The sequence below is a fragment of the Pithys albifrons genome, chromosome 26 (assembly GCF_047495875.1).
Source record: "Pithys albifrons albifrons isolate INPA30051 chromosome 26, PitAlb_v1, whole genome shotgun sequence".
In the NCBI taxonomy this organism is placed as follows: domain Eukaryota; kingdom Metazoa; phylum Chordata; class Aves; order Passeriformes; family Thamnophilidae; genus Pithys; species Pithys albifrons.
In genome coordinates, this window is record NC_092483.1 from 6,596,462 (window position 1) to 6,610,644 (window position 14,183).

Genomic DNA, 14,183 nt, shown 5'->3' on the forward strand with positions numbered 1-14,183 from the left:
AGCTCGTTGTATGGGCTAGACAGCAAGGCTTTTTCCAAAGCCCACCCACGTTATTTATGTGGGAAGCCATGAGAAAGAACCTCTGGTATGAACTCAAGACTAACAGGAAACTTGCAAGGGACGTGTGGCGGAACGTAAAAGCCGAAGGGACTGGTGCGGTTTTCCGTACTAGCCGCGATCGGCTCCTGTTCCCGCTGCCGCAGCCCTCGCTGCAGCCACCCTGGGGGGGGACACCTTTAGAAGTCGCGCACAACCACTGGCTTTTCCCTCGCTCCTGCTGCTGGTTCTCGCCGGCCCGGAGCGGGCGTTGCGGGTCTGGCTCCCGTCTCTGTGGGAAGCTGCTGCCGCCCCTTCACCCCCTCAGCCCTGGCCAACACCGCTGCGGCTCCGGCTTTCGCCGCTTTTGGGACTGCTGCCCGACCGCCCCACGCCGCTCCCGCCTGCTGCTGTTTTCTTTTCACTGCCTTGGGATCGCCGCTTTTCCCCTCCCGCCGCCCCTCGCTGCATTGCACACAATCCCAGAGTCGGCGGGAGAAAGAAAGACAGCACAGAATGGAACATGGGACATGGATCTGTACTTGCAAAGGACAGTACAGCCCGATCGTACCACGTGGGCTTTGTTCTGTGTGGTCTCCGAGCTCCACACGTTCTCTTCAGCCTGCAAAAAGCCGTGAGTAGCCAAAAACTGCTCTCTTAACTCTGTTTTGCTTCGTTTTCATCTGTGGAGGCTGAAACACCTTGCTTCCAGTTGTATTCCAGCTTTCCGATGCCAGAGAATTTTTCCTGCGTAGTTTGAAAATGGCGCTTCCTGCTCCGAGATGGGAGGGGCCAGCCCCCTCTCCAATGGGGGGGGGGGGGGGGGGGGGGGGGCGAGCTCCCTCCTATGCGTCACCGAGCTCTCTGTCATGCGCGAGTCTCGCAGGGCATTGGTGGTTTTTGTAGTTGGACAGGCAAAGGTTTGCATTACGTCATCAGCTCCTTGCAATGGCTTATGGGAAATGTAGTCTCACAAAGGACTCTGGTTGTTGTAGTTTCAGCTTACCCCTGACAGTCTGCAAGCCTGTCGGTTAATCAGAAAGCAAGCGACTTGAGTGACCTCGCTTTAACAAACATCAGCCCAGCTTGCCTTCGAGACAACGGAACACAGGCGCCTGATGCCCTGCGGTCACAGCCTTACAATACATCATGCTCAGACAAAATGCAGGATCTTTCTCCAGCAATTCAGAGAGTAGCAGAGAAGCCTAGAAGAGATCTGTTGAACTGATTTCTCTGTTAATTTTTGGCTTTTCTTAAATGGTTATAGAGTGTTCTAAGCATTTAATAATTTGGAGAAAAGTTTCTATTTTTGTCTCCACAGGTTGAAGTTAGCGATGGATAAGAACAGCCAGGTTCCTCTGACTGAATCAAGATCAGTTAGCTGAACATTTGAGTGGCTGATTAAAGCTTTAAGTTTGATCCCTCAGATTCAAGATTCATAACACCTGGTGATGCTTGATGTGTCTCCATCTGTTAGTTTTAAGCGTTTTCAAAACAAGCTCTTTTTAAAGTGCAAAAGTGAATTAAAACAAACAATGGTTTTAATTATAAGGCATTAAATTGGTTAAGACATGTTCTTTTAGATACAAGAATACATATTTACCATAAATAACACTAGGATTGCAAGACTTGGAAGTGTTAAGATCTGTTTTTATGGACATAAGACTTGATGCAACATAGCAAGTTTATAGAAATAATGTTATGTAGTGTTGTTATATTTCTGTTAAGGTTTCTTAAGTTTTTCTTGATGCATCAATGATAATGCCTGCAGGAATGTTTTTTCATTTGTTACAGATAATGATGTTAAGCAAATAGAATAATGATTGGGGTTTTTTTTCTTTTGTTAAGACAATTAATTTGTTAAGCTGATAGAATAATATTTTTACTTTGTTAAAGGGTTAAGATGTTAAGCAGAATAAGTTAAGAGTTAGGGTGTTAATTGAGTTAGCAGAGTAATGTTAATTTGGTAATGGTTTAAGTCATTACAGTAAGGTTACATTTATAGCTTTGACTGTGTTGTTAACTGGTACTTTTCCTATTTAGAGTTAAGCTTGCTACATTGCAAATAGAGCAGCATTTAAGTTACTTGTTCTAAAAATAAAAAGGGGGAGAAGAGTGACAGTAACAGTGAATGACAGAGTGAATAATAGAGTGAATGATAAATAAAAGTAGCTAAACAAATTGCTTCAAAATAGACTATAGATAGATTATAACTAAAAAGTTTTTATCTATAGTGAAAACTAAATTGGAGATTTTTTGTAATTGTGACAATTGTGCTGTAGTTAACACCAAGTGCAACTGGTCTTCTGCAAGGGCCCTGCAGAAAGCTATTGTTGCTATTTTTATGGCACAATTTCAAAAAGGGAAAATTGTCAGAATGACAGTATGTGTGTATCTATTGTCTGATGTTTGTAATGACTGATGAATGCGTCTTTAAAAGGCCAAAGAACTACCTGAAGAATTTAAATGCCCTGCAGATGGACTCGAGCTGCTCAATCTGCTCCTGCTGCCCCATCTTCGGATGAGCCTGTTCATACTCCAAGCGGCAACGAGGAGGACGGCAGCTAGATGTGACCGAACCCACGACTCTACTAAGCCCCTCGAGTGGAATCCTTGTTGCTGTGACTGTATAAGATCCTTGGTCATAGGGAACTGAGTGGAGTGTGGGAATTCAGCATCTGGTAACAGTTGCCATCCAGGGTAGCCTCTGTGAAGAGTGTTTTTGAGAATAGCCTGTCTAAGTTCTATAGTGCATCCACAACTTCCTGTAATATCCTAATTAGAGTAGTTGAAGTGAGTTTGTTTTTAGACACGATGGGTAAAGAAATTGTCAGTTGCTTCTGTTGTATATATCTGCTGTGTGTTTTAGTTAGGCCCGGTACAGCCTCAATCCTTCATGAAATAGAGCCTAATAACGACATTTGGGTTACTATTGCTAAGGAGACTGGAGAAGATTCCTTTTGTCTTTCTGTGGCCACACCCAGAGACCCGTTTAGGACCTGCCTGATAGGAGTCCCAACATTTGCCCCAAAATGGTTTAAGGGATATGTAAGGAATGACACACTGTGCACAATGAGTGATGCCACAGCCAAGGCCACCAAACCAATATCTGCATACAATTACACTGCTTGGTGGCAAGGAGCGTTAATTATGTCATTAAATAGAGCCATAGCAGAACCCCAGGAGTTAGACCTCATGGCATCAGCTCCCCCAAGTTTTGGAGATGTGCTGTTCAAGGGAAATAAAAAGACTGCTACCCTACTGAAGTCCAGTAAAGTTCAATTGTCATCTGTGCAGACAGTATCACCGAGGCCTTCTGTCTATAGAAAGGTTCGAGAGATCAGCTACTGTCCTCCAAAATGTCTATATTCCAACGTTTGGGGGAATAACACTATGGGTCTAGCCTTGCCAGAAGGTCTGTTTTTAATTTGCAGAGATAGAGCATGGCCTGGTATCCCCAGTAATCCAGTTAGAAGCCCTTGCTATCTTGGTAAACTTACTCTGTTCAAGCCTACCATAGCTCAAATGCTGAACAACACCTTATGGAATCGCACCAAAGCATTGCGTAATAAACGATCAGTATACCAACTAGGGCCAACCTGTGATAGCAGGGTAACCTTTTGGAGCACTCCCGTCAATATCATCACATCGATAATAGCTGGAATAGGTACTTTGAAATCTTTACGGGTAATTCGACAGTTAGCTTGCTGGACTGCGAAAGAACTAAACATAACATCCAAAGTCCTTTCAGAATTGACCACTGATGTAAATGGTGTCAGGCATGCAGTCCTGCAAAATAGGGTGGCCATGGACTTCCTGCTGTTAGCTCAAGGACATGGGTGCAAAGACTTTGAAAGAATGTGTTGCATGAATCTATCTGATCATTCCCAATCTATACATAAAAGCCTTAAGCAGTTGCAAGAAGGTTTCAAACAACTGACAGTTTCAACTTCTCCTTTCAGTGATTGGCTGAAATCGTTGGGCATTACCGGGTGGTTACAAGATTCACTTAAGCAAGGTGTTGTGTGTTTAGCTACTTTTGTAATCTGCTTCCTTGTGCTTAGCTGTGCCTTAAGTTGTATAAAACGGCTAGTGGTAAAGTCAGTCAACCAGGCCTGAGCTGTGCAAAAAGAAAAAAGGGGATTTGTTGGAAGAAATTTGAACTTAGAAGTTTTTGTGCACAGCCCAGGCCATGGAGAGGGAAACGGGACCTCTGTATCCTTGAGCCTGCTTCAAGAAGAGCAGTAAACAATAGAAAGAATGCGGCAGCTGCCAGGAGAAGCAGGTAAACACATTGATACAGAAAGGCATAGTTTTGAGAAAAGCACCAATCCAGCTGGTAGCACGGCCTAGCCATAGACCAATGATATTCCTGTACTATTCGTAGACTGAGAGAATATGCGATATGTGTGTGTGTAATGTAAACAATAAATTAGAACACTGATCATACTCCCATGGAGGTTACATCGTGATTCTCGCGCCGGAACCTGGGGAGCTCGAAACCGACATTTCTTACTTTAATTAAGGGCATTGCCCAAATGCTCCCTAAACACTGACAGGCATGGACCACCTCTACAGGAAGCTGGTTCCAGTGTTTGACCATCATCTCAGTAAAGAAATGCTTCCTAATGTCAAGTCTGAACATCCTCTGATGCAGCTTTAACTGTCCTATGCATCCTATCACTAGATACTAGAGAAAAGATCAGCATCTCCCTCCCCACTTCCCTTCCTCAGGAAGCTGTAATGTGCCCCTCAGCCTCCTTTTCTCCAAATTGTGTCCATCAAGTTTTACTGATGTCCATGAAGATTGCATGATGAATGTATATTTTAATGATAATTTTTAAATATGATTCATATAGGTGAAGGGTAGAATATATTGAGCTTACATGGGAAAGTTTTGGGAGTGAGTGGGCTGTAGGGGTGACTTCCGTGAGAAACTGCAAGTTGTTCCCATGTCAGACAGAACCAGTTCCAGCCAGCTCAAAAATGGACCCATTGCAGACCAAAGCTAAGACAATTAGTGATGCTGGTAGCACCTCTGTGATAATATATGTAAGAAAGGGTAAAAAACCTGATGCAGCAGCCATGAGGGAGAAGAGTGAGAAAAATGTGAGAAGCAACTCTGCAGACACCAAGGTCAGTGAAGAGGAAAGGTAAGGAGGTGCTCCAGCATCTTGGTTTACTGACAATATGTTTTAGGAGATGGGGCCTCTGATGACGTAAAACCCTTCTTCCTCTTTTGTTTATTTCCGTTCCCAAAAAACTACTGACAAATTTTGAACGTGAATGAAGGAAGAAAAAAGATATAATGATTTTAATAAGGAAAATAACCCAACCCAAACCAAACTGCAAAAGAGTAACCACACGGGTACAGGGAGAAAATGGTCTGCCTCTCCAGCCCCTCCCCTGAAGAGACTGGAAACTGCCCAGCCGTGTGGCTCTCCCCTCCCCCGGCAAACAAAGGGAATACAGGGAAGATGGCGGAGAGTTTTCCCCCCGCTGGTTCCACCTCCCTAAATCGAAACAAAACCTGGGTATCTTCTTCATGCTGGTGTGAGTACAGGAAACTCTCTGGTTCTTGCTGGTTGCGTGAATTGTCTCCGATGGTGAGCTGTGTCCAATATAGGGCTCCTCTCTCAGTGCCGGCAGCTTGTGGCGTGGGGGCAGCGTCAGGGCGAGCTTGGGACGGCTGCCGCAGTGCCGGTTTTTACTTCCAGGCAGCTAGCAGCGAGAATACCGTGAAATCGCCCGAAAAGCAGTCGATGCTGTGCTGGACCCCGATAACTCTCCGAAATGCCCAGCGTGGGGAATGCAGTGGTCTTTTTCCTCAGCAACTCGCCCAGGAAGAGGAGTGCCAGCACTGGAAGCTCTGAGTTTTTTTATTTTCAGTCTTTTGAACTCCCAGGATGTTTTCTTACAGGATCCCCCTGTTCCGGCCACTTTCTAAAACTATCCCCCACTCCAGGTGATGCCATGATGTTAAAATTACTTTCTGTTTCCCAGTCAACTAAAACCACAACATCCAGGTACCAGAGCAGAGTCCCCTGCAACTTGTGGAGAAGACCATGGTGACACAGGCTGTTCCCCTGCAACTCATAGAGGACCCCACACAGGAGCAGGCTCTTAGCAGTGATTGGGGGGGACTTATGCTTATTAATTGAAAATGTTATTAATCGATATACCTATCATAGAATTTGCTTAGTAGTTGTTATAAAATTCACTGTATAACATATGGCAAAAATCAGAAGGTACAGACCTGTCCTTGAAGATGCCATACCAAGAGGCCCCAGAGCCTCTTGGACTAATCAAAATAGCCAGGATACCCTATGAAACAAAGATAAATCAGAAGATATGTCAAAAGAACAAGATAACTAGAGAAATTCGCCAATTAGACCAGTTACAGTTGCCAACAGATCCGGTTTGAAGCAGTTTTGAGCAAAAGGTAAAAAGTTCATGGGAGGAAGACCACTAACTTCATCCCCAAAGACCACCAGAGACCCCTGCCCCAAATTACCAGGAGGAAAGGTGCGGGCGCAAGAAGGAGTGGCACGGGGCGGAGAAAATGGAAATCAGTTCTTGAAACTCATTATAATAACCCTGCCTTCATTAAGAAAATAATGTTTATGCATGAAGAAATAATAAATATGTATAACTTACTTGCATATAAACCAGTTGTTAACTCGACCAGGTGTGCATGTTTTTGGAGGAGCCATCCCCCATGCACGCGGGCCTGGAATAAATGTACCTCTCTATAACCTTACTGGACATAGAGTCCTCTTTCCACAAATCAGCAGGAACTACAGCCTGTCGAAAGGACCCATAGAGAATTCCCTGAAGGACTGTATACCATCCCCCCATACTGGAACAGGGGAAGAGGATGAGGAGGAGGGAGCACCAGAGCCAACTTTATGAACTGACCTCCAGTCCCCATGCTTAAGAATGTGTGTGGGGGGAGGAAGCAGAAGACTTGGGAGTGAAGTCAAGCCTGGAAAGAAGGGGGTGGGGGGAAGGTGGTGTGTGGTTTTTTTCTTGCTATCCTCCTCTATTTTTAATTTGCAATAAATTTAATTAATCTTCCCCACATCTGTCTTGCTCATGGTGGTTATCACTGAGTGATCTTCCTGTCCTTATCTTAATCCACAAGCTTTTTCACTATTTTTTCTACCCCGTCTTATTGAGGAGGGGCAGTGAGAAAAACTGGGTGGATACCTGGCAACCAGCCAAGGTTAACCCACCTGTTGTAGTTTGGGATTATTATGTAAATTCTCTCCCCTGCCACTTAACTGCCCAGGCCAGCGGTTAACAAAAGAAGCAGTTAACTGTTGATCGCTGGGGTGGGGGCAGGTTTGTCTCTTTTGGTTTTTTTTTTTTGGATATTCTCCCCAGTCTTGGCTCGGCGGAACGGGGGAGTGGGGGCTCGAAGGAGGCAGGCTGCCCTGCTGGTTACTGCTGGGTTTTTTTCCTGGCTGTCTTGCCGCTGCCCACCTCGGACTACTTTTCGTGCCGTGCTGCTGCTGCTACCTGCCTTGGATTTGCTGCTGGTTGCTCGTACCTTTCTGCTTCTTGGACGGGGAACACAGGGGGAAGAGACTGAGTCCATCTGAAAGCTCACTGCTCGTCTGTTTCGCTGGAGAGGGACTGAAACTCACTCTGCAGCCAGCCGGGCTGTGACAAGGACACTTAAGTGTAACCTTTTCTCCCGGAGAAAAAACCTGCTGGGTTTTGTTGTTGTTTTGTTTCTTTTGTTGTTTTTTTTTCCTCTCTTGTGGTGTTGGGGAAGTGGGTTGCACTAGTCTGTTTACATATATATATATATATATATATATATATATATATATATATCAGTTATCCTTCTTGTATTAAAATTCCTTTTCTTAAATTTGATAAAGAGTGGTGTGATTATCGTGGAGGAGGCCCCTCCCCTGCTTGTGGGTAAAACATTTTGGTTTTTTTCCCTCAAACCCAGACACCACCAGACTTGTTTTCTAAACAAAACTAAACAAAAAAACTCCAAACATTAGACCAACTTCATGGTGCTTTAAGGGAGAAAGCTCTATCCTACACAGCTCTACTGCTTGTGTTTCATGTAGAGGTAGTACTGTAAATTGGTACCTTCTCTGAGGATATTTCTGCTGTTGGGGAGATCCTGTTCCATACGTGAAACACATTTGAAAAAGGCACTTCATATCTGTAAACACATTAAAATTAACCGCTTTATTAAAGTGAGGAAGAGAGATCCACCTTGCTGAAATACTTATCCTAAGTTATTCATTCATGGAGCAAATTTCCCCCTTCCCAATATACTTACAGGGCCTTCTTCAGCAATACAAGCCCCCACATCTGCCATTTCTTCAGCTATAAGAAGTATCAATGCCATGGAAAATTTTCCATCTATTTTATTGTGGATTTTTTCCATTATGGAAAGAAGAAAAATAAAAAGCAGATGTAGCTTTTAGGTCTGAATTCAAACAAAAAAAGCGAAAGATAAAGCCTAAAGTTTAAATCTGTTCCTTTGCATTTCCTGTACAGCAAAGCATATAAAAAAGTTCCATTAACTTAATGCAAAAGGAAATAATAAAACCAAAGGTAAAACTTTACAAGTATAAGTTTGCCACATATTTGCTATCACATACTTTATACTGAAAATCTGTCTTCATGCTCTTTTGCCTGATTTATAAATAGAAGTACACTAACTACACCACACATAGAAAACCTCATGGCAGTTATTAAGTGAGCCAATTATTTATATATTCAAGAAAGGGATAATCAATGACAAGAAGTAAGCTCATTATTATCCTACAGATACAGAGTAAAATATGCTTCATATATCAGTCTGAAGTGCCAAACCTGCTTCTGAATCACTCTGAATTAAAAAAAAATAGTGCTGAAATAGAATGCCTGTGAAGTTTCACTATTTAGGTTTAGAATATATGATTATCAAACCACATTTTCAAAGGGTCAAATACCAGCAAGGTCTCAGAATGTAGTCAGGACTTTTGAACTTCATTACATCATTATACACCACAACCAACCTAATTATCTGACAGTTAGTTACCCTACAGCAACTGGTTCAAAACACCACAGGAAGCTTGTTGTTCTTTCTCCAAATTTAAGGTTTAAGTTTGCACACAATCCTATGGAAACCACTATTGTGTAGCCATAATCCTAGCTAGAGATTTAAGAGACAAGAATAAGTAAGTGATGTTGAAGAGCACAGGGCCTAAGATGGAGCCCTGTGGAACCCCACTAGAGACAGGTCGCCAGTCTAATGTTACCCCATTCACTATTATCCTCTGTATTCGACCCATGAACCAGTTGCTCACCCATCACATGACATGTTTATCCAGCTGTGTGCTGGACATTTTGTCCAGAAGAATCCTGTAAGAGACAGTATTGAAAGCTTTGCTAAAATCCATAAAGATTACATCACCTGGCTTCCCTTGATTAACTAGGGGGAGGGTCACCTTGTCATAACCATTTGTCACTTTAGATTTAAGGACAAAATCAAAATCCAAAGTGTTCTGTACCTATATTCATTTTTTTCTGCCAAGAGGTATGTACCACAGTTTGCACCAAAAAGTAAAGATCCCTTTATCACACTGTCTGTATCCACTCTTATTTACCAGCCTTCCCCCTCTTTGAAAGTGTAATGAGCCTCAATGAAAATAGTGCTCTTATCATGGCTAGGCTTCGCGAACAAAGATTTGAGAAGGTCACTACCCACGCTTGCTGCAAGCGTGCTGGTGGCTAAAAAGGCCGATACGGGATAGGCAGGTCTGGTCACAAAAGGCACAGCGAAACATCTCCCTAGGTGACATTGGCAAGGAACGGTTCCTTCTGCGTTGTCTTTTCTCCTCAAGACTGACTCTGCGTGCATTCTCAAAGGAAGCAGCAGCGACGTGAATGGTGTGTCTCCATGAATCCCGATTGGAGGCCAGAGTGGACCATTGATGGCAGTCAATATGGCCAAGGCTGAGGTGTTGTTTCAGGGAGTCCTTGTATCTCTTCTTCGGGGCTCCTCTCTTGAGGCAGCCAGTGGCGAGTTCAACACAGAGCACAGTCTTCGGAAGGCGGTGATCCTCCATCCTGGAGACGTGCCCTGCCCAGCGCAGCTGTGTTCTCATTAGCATGGCCTCGATACTGCTGACCCCTGCCTGTTCAAGAACAGACACATTGGTCACGTAATCAGACCAGTGGATGTTTAGGATTGAACGGAGGCAGCGCTGATGGAAGCGTTCGAGAAGCCGCAGGTGGTGGTGGTAGATGACCCAGGATTCAGACCCATATAAAAGAGTAGACAGTACAATGGCTCTGTAGACACTAATCTTTGTACTTTTCTTCAAGTGTTTATTGGACCAGACTCTTTTATGGAGTTTTCCGAAGGCTTTGTATGCCTTTGCTAGCCTGTTGTCTATCTCTTTGTCAATCTTACCGTCTGAGGAAATGATACTTCCCAGACAGGTGAACTGCTGGACTGACTTAAGCTCTGAATTGCCTATGGTGATGCGAGGATGATGGAAGACTTCTTGAGGTGCAGGTTGGTAGAGAACTTCTGTCTTCTTCAGGCTGACTTCCAGCCCAAAAAGCTCAGCAGCCTCTGCAAAGCAGGATGTTAAGCGCTGCAGAGCTGCTTCTGTGTGAGCAACGAGGGTGGCATCATCAGCAAAAAGCAGCTCACGGACAAGGTGATTCAGGGTCTTGGTGTGGGCCTTCAGTCGCCTTAGGTTGAATAGCCTTCCATCGGTACAATATCGGATGTAGATGCCATTTTCTTCATCGAGGTCTGCTGTGGCTCTTTGGAGCATCATGCTGAAGAAGATTGTGAATAGAGTTGGTGCAAGAACACAACCTTGTTTCACACCACTGGTTATTGGAAAGGGCTCAGAGAGTGCATTGCCATATCTGACTTGTCCATGCTGATCCTCATGTAGCAGGATGATCATTTTGAGGAACTTGGGGGGACATCCTAAACGTTCCAAGATCTGCCACAGGCCTTTTCTGCTCACAGTGTTGAAAGCTTTGGTGAGGTCAACGAAGGTTACATAGAGACCTTTGTTCTGTTCCCTACACTTCTCTTGCAGTTGTCTGAGAACAAACACCATGTCTGTGGTGCTCCTGTTGGCTCTGAAACCACACTGGCTTTCGGGTAGAAGATATTCTGCAATAGTGGGTACTAATCTGTTCAGAAGTGTTCTTGCAAGGATTTTACCAGCAATGGAGAGCAAAGTAATACCTCGGTAATTTGAGCAGTCTGATTTTTCTCCTTTCTTCTTGTACAGGGTGATGATGACTGCGTCACGGAGATCTGGTGGTAGTTCCCCTTGTTCCCAGCAATGCACAACAAGCTCGTGGAATTTGGCATGGAGTGCTTGACCTCCATGCTTCCAGATTTCAGGTGGAATTCCATCAACCCCAGCTGCCTTGCCAGTTTTCACCTGTTGTATGGCCTTGAGTATCTCTCCCGTAGTAGGGGCTGCATCCAATTCATGTTTCACTGGTTGTTGTGTAATGTGCTGAATTGCTGAGCCTTGGACTACACGGTTGGCACTGAAGAGAGTCTGAAAGTGCTCAGACCATCGGTTCAGGATGGAGGTTTTATCTGTTAGAAGCATTTGACCATCTGCACTGAGTAGGGGGCTTTGAACCTGGTGTGTGGGTGCGCACACTGCTTTCAGGGCCTCATTGAATCCTCTTTGGTCACCCAAATCTGCGCAAATCTGCTAGGTCGAGCCACCATTTGTTCTGGATGTCTCGAAGTTTCTGTTGGAGCTTACTGCATGCAAGACGAAAGGCGGCTTTTCTTACATGGCAAGATGGCTGAGCAAGGTGTGCTTGGTGAGCAGTTCTCTTCTTCTTCAGCAATTCCTGGATCTCTTGATTGTTCTCATCAAACCAGTCTTTGTTTTTCTTGGAGGAGAACCCTAAGGACTCTTCAGAGGACTGCAGGATGCAACTTTTAATATGTTGCCAAAGCGCTTCAGGAGAGGGATCTATGGGATTATCTTTAAGTCTAGTTTGAAGGTTTCCCTGGAAGCTGTCTCTTACTGTGGCTGTTTGAAGATTGCTGACTTGGAGCCTCCTCCTTGGAATGCCGCCCCTCTTAGGTTTGGGCTTGAAGTGGAGGTGAAGTTTGCAGCGCACAAGGCGGTGGTCTGTTTGACATTCTGCACTCGGCATCACTCGAGTATGACGGACATCACTGACATTTCTCTGTTGTACTAAGATATAGGCAATGAGGTGCCAGTGCTTGGATCGAGGATGCATCCAGGTTGTCTTCAGGCTGTCTTTCTGTTGAAAGATAGTGTTGGTGATGGTGAGCTGCCGTTCTGCGCAAAAGTCTAGCAGGAGGCGTCCGTTGTTGTTGCAGTTTCCAACGCCATGCTTGCCCAGGACTCCTTTCCAGGCTTCAGAATTCTTACCTACTCTGGCGTTGAAGTCACCAAGGATTATGATCTTATCATCTGCAGGAACATTTTGGGTGAGGCGGCGCAGGTCTGTGTACAATTTGTCTTTTTCCGCTGGGTCAGCTTGGAGAGTTGGGGCATATATGCTAAAAAGAACAACATGTTGCTTGTTGTGTAGAGGGAGGCGTAAGGACATAATGCGATCGGAATGACCTGTCGGCAGATTTTCAAGTTTGGAGCCAATGGAGTTTTTAATCATGAAGCCAACTCCTGAAAGGTGTCTTTCGGTTTTGGGTTTGCCTGACCAGTAGAGTGTGTAGCCAGCACCATGTTCTTTAAGGCTGCCTTCCTCATGAAGACGAACTTCACTGAGAGCAGCAATGTCAATGTTGAGCCGTGACAGTTCGTGGGCAAGTAGAGCAGAACGACGCTCAGGACGTCCACTATCCACAGTATCAAGCATGGTTCTGATGTTCCAACATGCAAGTGTTAGTTTGAGCACACCTTTGCAGGCAGGTGTCTGCCTTTGAAATCTCTTTGTTTTTGTTTGACCGCATGGAAGATGCCGGTTGGCCGCGGTTATCCAACCAGGTGAGGAGATGACCTTTGGTTAGGCCACCTTTGCTAGGCCCCTCTCCGTGTGGAGCAAGCAGTGCTGTCCCTAGAAAAGGCTGCTTGGTCATTCAGGATGCTGCCGCAAGAGACTGTCATCTCCAGGGTCAAGTCTCTAATGACCCATATCCTGAACCGCCTGCCTGCAGGGTTGGGTCTGCGGCTTCCAGCTGCTTCCTATCACCTGCCGTTTTCGACCCTCGCCTGTCGCTACAGGGCTTTGCAATGTGGGTGAACCCTTCAAGCCTGCACAATGGATTTTTTCAGGTGAGGCACAGCGTGCGCAGAACTGGCCCCACCCTTTACTCCTAAGGTTCATCGCCACGGCCTAGCGAGCTTGGACGGTGACAGCGAATACCTCAGGACGTAGGTTTGGTTAGAGTATCCTTCTCTTAGATGGATGGCCTTACAGGCCTAAACGAGCTCCATCTGCCCAGGTTTGGGGTTGGAGTTGTCCTTCTCCTAGGATGGTTGCCAGACGGCTAGCGAGCCCATCCTGCCCGTGGACACACTTTGTCTGACCCTTCAGCTGAGACCTGTCTGGCATGGGAGACCCTACCGGCGGCACAAACCACCTCCAGCATAGCTCTCAACCTCATGAGGGCACGCAAGCTTCTGCCCTGCGACAAGGGGGTGTCCCCAGAGAAGATGAATGATTATAGATCGTTATGAATTAACAGAAAAAAGCTTAGTTTTGAATACAAGCTCATATCCCACCTGTCAACACTTTATACAATAAATAATGATTTTATTGAACAATGAGAGATTTCTCATTTCATACTTTCCTCTTGAGATCTACGGAGTTAAATTAAACAAGCCTTTGTCCAGATTAAAAAAGCAAATGAATGCAAGGGGGACCGTCAGAATCATTAAGTACTAGTATCAGTACGGTTATCCTTCCTAAAATGCTCTCACCCTGAAAATATCCCAAATCTGGACACATTCTCCTCAAATATCCAGTTCCAAGGTGCGTTCACAAAATAAACAAAAAACTGCACCCCCACACTGAACAAGCTTTTCCTGATGCAGATGAGTTGATTTTACTTAAATACAAAAAGGTGGAAAAATTATAATTTTCATGCTTTAAAATAGTTCCACAAAAAAATAAAATTCATCCTGGCACATGAAGGC

The 14,183-nt window shown here is 44.8% G+C and overlaps 1 long non-coding RNA gene across 1 annotated transcript; it reads left to right on the forward strand.

Moving 5' to 3' along the window:
- Positions 1–233: 233 nt before the first annotated feature.
- Positions 234–4,485, forward strand: LOC139683014 (uncharacterized). Its single transcript, XR_011699718.1, has 2 exons — positions 234–670; positions 1,032–4,485. It is a non-coding gene; the product is annotated as an uncharacterized lncRNA (long non-coding RNA).
- The last annotated feature ends 9,698 nt before the right edge of the window (positions 4,486–14,183 follow it).